This window comes from Arachis ipaensis, chromosome B05 (genome assembly GCF_000816755.2).
Source record: "Arachis ipaensis cultivar K30076 chromosome B05, Araip1.1, whole genome shotgun sequence".
Classification (NCBI taxonomy): Eukaryota; Viridiplantae; Streptophyta; class Magnoliopsida; order Fabales; family Fabaceae; genus Arachis; species Arachis ipaensis.
The window spans coordinates 12,410,332-12,416,274 of record NC_029789.2 but is presented as its reverse complement, the minus strand read 5'-3'; positions in this window follow the sequence as shown (position 1 = coordinate 12,416,274).

The window sequence follows — 5,943 nt, the reverse complement described above, 5'->3', positions numbered from 1 at the left end:
AAATATTGTCTTCTTAATATTATCGAATTTAATTTGAGGGCAAGTTACTCAAAAAAAATGGTTCCAAATACATTTTATTAGATTACAACTTTCTCAAACTAAAGATGCAATTGCAACTTTTATAATTCTACAGAAACCGCTAGAGATCAACCTAAACCCGCTACTAGTAGTGAAGTGAAAAAAAGGTGCATGCAAAAGCTACTATAGGCAGCAGCGATTTCTGAATGAGGGAAGTAATGTATAAACCGCTACAGGCAGTAGCGGTTTATGAGAGACGTTGCATGTGTTAAGAGTACTAAGATTAAATAATTAGTTAGTGAAGTCAATAGGGTTGTAATAGTTCCTAAGTTTGTTACTGCAGAGTAGTTTAGTTCCTAACTACCTCTTCTTAGTCTCTTCTTGATAGTCATGCATGACTATATATATATGAATAGTCTCTTATGTAACTAAGAGACTAATAATACAATACACTTCACTCATAGTCTTTTACAATCTCTCTATGATTCACAACTGTGACTCAACATGGTATCTAGAGCCTCAAAACCACTATTCTTCCGCCATTGAATTTTTTTTCCCCTCTGCTTCATTGATTCTTATTCCTTAATCATTCATCTCCTTTAACAATGGCAATGCTTCTAAGCAGTTCTTCTGCCACAACAAAACCAGAACTAGTTCCTCTTGCTGAAAAACTTAAAGACAACAACTATAATACATGGAAACATCAAGCATGGCTCATAATTCAGACTCTTGAGATGGAGCATCATTTAGATCCCACTAAAACACCAGCAAGATATGTGCAAACAACCCTTCTTGAAGCTTCTTCAAATCAAGATTTCTCTACCACATCAAACACCACTCCAGGTGCTACACCTGCTACAATACCATCACCATCACCTGCTCCCACAACAACCACAACACAGGTTCAAGAATCCACAGCATACAAAGAATGGCGTCAGAATGATCTTGCACTCACTACTTAGCTTTTTTCTTCAGTATCTAATTCCTTTAAGAATAAAGTTCTATATTGTCACACCTTTGTTGAAGTATGGAATACCATCACTAACTTCTTTTCTGTTACATCAAAGATAAAGATTCAAAGTCTCAAAGCACAACTAAAATGTGTCAAGAAAACGACTACCATTTCTGATTACCTTGGCCGGATTCACAAACTTGTTGCATCTCTTCTTGCGATTGGCCATCAGATTAGTGATGATGATCATATTCAAGCCATCATTGATGGGCTTCCAGAGGACTATAGTGGCTATATCACTTCTATCATGTCTAGACTTGGTACATTCACAGTGGCTGAGGCAGAATCGTTACTACAAGCATATGATGATATGCTTGATCGTTTCAAACATCCTAGTAGTCACATTCCCATTGCGCATTTGTCACAATCTTTCTTTAGCTCCAATAACCGAGACGGAGCACAGAGAGGTCATGGTGGAAGATTCCAAAGAGGAAGAAGGAATCTATGGGATAATCCTTGCTCTTCTTGCCAAATTTGTGGATGCAATGGTCACGTAGCCTAGAATTGCTACTCTCGTTTTGATCAAAGTTATCAACCAAATTCTACATCCAACACACCACAGATACCTTTTTCTAACACCGTTCCACCATCACCATCTCCATCATTCCATCAATCTCGAGCATATCTCACTGCACCCTCTTCAATTGGTGAATCAGCCTGGTACCCAGACTCAGGTGCGAGTCATCATGTTACCCCCGATGCAACCAACTTGTTAACATCTTCTCAAGGTCCTCCTGATCTAGATCAACTCTTTGTGGGTAATGGTGCAGGTATTCCTATCTTAAATTATGGTTCTTTAATATTAATGGATAAATCTAATAACTTTGGCTATCGTTTACAAAATCTCTTGCATGTGTCTAATATTACTCAGAATTTAATGAGTGTTTCAAAGTTTGCAGAGGATAATAATATTTTCTTTGAATTTTGGCCTAAAAGTGCCTTGTTCGTGATCAGGTTTCTCGCCAACTCCTTCTCCAGGGCCACACTAAAGGGAGAATTTATGTTTTTGATCACCTAATTATACCTAAGAATGTTTCTTGTTTGAAGAATGGTGCTACATGTTTATGTTGTTCTTTCTATACCTCACCATGTACTAAGAAATATGCTATTGATCATACTTTTAATTCATGTCTACAAAAAAATGATGTACCCATTAGAAAGATAGAATCTTGTAACAATTTACATTTTGATAAAAAATCTAAAGAGTTACATTCTGTTCCATTAAATTTTTCAAATACTGCACCTATTGTTATTACTACTCTTATAAATTCCTGCACAATGCCTCTTAATAGTGTTGCTCTTACTACTACAAAATTCAATACTATTAATTTATGGCATAAACGTGTAGGCCATACTAATGTTCCAAATGTGATACACGTTCTAAAAGATTATGGCGTTACTGTCCCTAAAAATTCAGAAGTGCATAATGTTTGTGAGTTTTGCTCTCTTGCCAAAGATGCATGTATTGCCTTTTTCTCATTCAACATCTTCTCATACTATGCCTCTTGAACTAGTATATGTGGATATTTGGGGCCAGCTCCCATACTTTCTAGATCTTGTTTCAAATATTATATTGCTTTTGTGGATGCCTTTAGTCGCTATACCAGTATTTTTTTATTGACTAATAAAGCTCAAGCCTTTGCATCCTTCAAAACTTATAAAGCTTTAATGGAGAATCAAACAAATTGTAATTTAAAAGCTCTCCAATATGATCATGTCTCTACACACATCAACAACGAGATGTGTTGAAAGGAGGCACATGACCATAACTGAAACGGATTTGTCTTTGTTAGCTACTGCATCTCTCCCAATGAAATTTTGGGAGGATGCTTTTGGCACACTTGTGTATTTACTTAATAGATTACTCACATCAACTCTTAATTTCATCTCTCCCTTTGAAACTCTTTTTAAACGAAAACCTGATTATACTATGTTTAAAGTCTTTGGTTGCCTATGGTTTCCATACTTAAGACCATATCATAAGCATAAATTAGAATATAAAACTGAAAAATACATTTTCTTAGAATATAACAATGCACATCATGGTTATAAGTGCATGACAAAATTTGAAAAATTATTTGTGTATAGACATGTTATTTTTAATGAAGAATTCTTTCTTTATCATAATTTATTTTCAATTGAATTACAATCATCTAATGCAAATAATTTAAATGTAATTTCTCATGAAACTATTATGACTTTGCAGGTGGTTACAGAACAATAAAATTCTCATTATCTAGAACAATTTCATACTACTACTAATATCATGTCTGACTTTGAGATGACAGCACCCTTAAATGCACAAGAAGTCCAATATAAAATTTTAACTTAGAATAACAAAGACTTACAGCAACATCAAGTTACACCATCAATTTCAAACACTGAAACTGAAATTTTTTTGCCACCAACAAGTCCTACACCAATTAACATTCATCTCCTGATAACAAGGTCAAAAGCTGGTATCCATGAGACAAGAGCCTACACAACCTCAACATCTTTGGACTTATATCAGAACACACCAAAAAGTGTGACTCAAGCTCTTAATACTCCTCATTGGAAGTCTGCTATGAATGCAGAATACTAGGTTCTAATAAATTGCCACACTTGGAACTTGGTGGATGCACAGCCCAATGCTACCATAATTGGAAGCAAGTGGGTGTATGCTATAAAACGAAATAGCAAACAAAAAATTATAAGATAAAAGGCTAGACTCGTTGGCAAAGGCTATCATCAAAAGGAAAGTGTGGACTATGAACAGATTTTTAGTCCAATGATTAGACCCTAAACCCTTCGAATTGTGTTAACAATTGCTCTCGCCCAAGGTTGGGTGTTGAGATAATTTGATTTCAATAATACTTTTTTTAGTGGAAAGCTTGAAGAGTAAGTCTACATGCAACAACCCCAATGGTATGAGAGTAAGAATTTAAACAAGGTTTGTAAGCTCAACAGAGCTTTATATGGGTTGAAACAGGCTCCTTGAACCTGGTTTTTGACACTCAAATCACTCTTTTAAAATTTGGGTTTATTAATACTAAATCGGATATTTTATTATTTGTAAAAAATACGAAAAATTTTATCACATATCTTCTTGTATATGTTGATGATAGTGTTGTAACGGGAAGTAGCTTAAATTAAATTGAAGAACTCGTTGTAAATTTAAACAAGATATTTCCTTTGAAAGATTTAGGGGAGCTAAATTTTTTTTCTTGGTCTTGAAGTGAAATACTTATATGAGGGTTCTATTTTGTTATCTCAAGAAAAATATGCTGCATAATTATTAGAAAAAGCTGGGATGTCTACCTCTAACACCATGCCTACACCAATGATTTCATCAGTGAAGCTGCACAAGCATGACTCAGAACCTTGTGAAAATTCTGGATTATACAGATCAATTGTTAGGGGCCTACAATATCTAACAACTACTAGACCGGACTTGTCATATTCCGTAAATAAAGCTTCTTAATTCATGCATAATCCTACGACTGAGAAATGGAAAATTGTTAAGTGAATTTTGAGATACATCAAAGGTACGACGGGACAAGGTTTGATATTTTCAAAAAGTTCTTACTATAGGATTATTGCATTTGCAAATGCGGATTGGGGAGCCGATCTTGATGATCGTAGGAGTGTTACGAAATATTGCATTTATCTTGGAGCAAACTTAATAGCATGGAAGTCACAGAAACAAAGCAAGGTTAGCAGAAGTAGTACCAAAGCTGAGTATAGAGCACTTGCGTCGGCCCAGACAGAGGTGGTGGTAGTACAGCAGCTGCTCCAAGAGTTGAATGTTGCTAAAAAATTACCCCGACTATCTATTGTGATAACCAAAGTGCTTGTCAACTTGCAGCTAATCCCATATTGCACAGCAGATGCAAACACATAGAATTAGATCTTCATTTTGTGAGAGAATTTGTGAACCAGAAGAAGCTTTTTTGTGGTACACATCCCTGCCCAAGATTAGGTAGTAGATGTGTTGACAAAACCAGTGTCAATAAGACTCTTTGATAAGTTTAGAAACAAACTTAGAATGAGTGATTCACCTCACCTAAGTTTGAGGGGGGATGTTAAGAGTACTAAGATTAAATAATTAGTTAGTGAAGTCAATAGGGTTGTGATAGTTTCTGAGTTTGTTCCTAACTACCTCTTCTTGGTCTCTTCTTGATATATATATATATATGAATAGCTTCTAATGTAACTAAGGGACTAATAATACAATACACTTCACTCATAGTCTTTTACAATCTCTTTATGATTCACAATTGTGATTTCAACAGCATGGCTGTAAACTGCTGGAGGTAGCCGCGATTTATGTGAAGAGGGGCTATAAAACTGGAATAGCCGGTAGAAGATTTTTTTATTTGGTGTGGAGTAGCAATTTTGTTAGAGAGAGAAAATTCTAGAGGGAGGGAGGAGGACTTTGGGAGCGAATTTGGATTTTGTCAATGGTGACATTCAAGTGGACAACATAGAAGAGAAACATTGCTTGTACCGATTGAACGACATTGTCCACATTCAGTGACAGATTCAGAAAAATTTAGTCGTGGGGGCAAAAATATAATAAAATTTAAGTATAGATATATATATTTTTTTAGCTTCCTACGATACCCAACAAGTTAAGGACTAATCTATATAATGAATTTGAGTTTTATTTAAGAGGGACAATAAGTTACTACACATACAAGATGGAATTCGAACTTCCAACACTTGTTTACCAACCCAAATTTGTTTAGATATATTTAAAATTTTAAATTAGAACTATCATACATATTGATAAGAACTAGAAATATACACACAATAACTTATTATCGTATTTAAAATAATAACAAGATAATTTCACAAGTATAATATTCAAAATAATAAAAAAATAATTTATAATGACTTTCTTTTTATTGTTAATATGACTAAATATTATT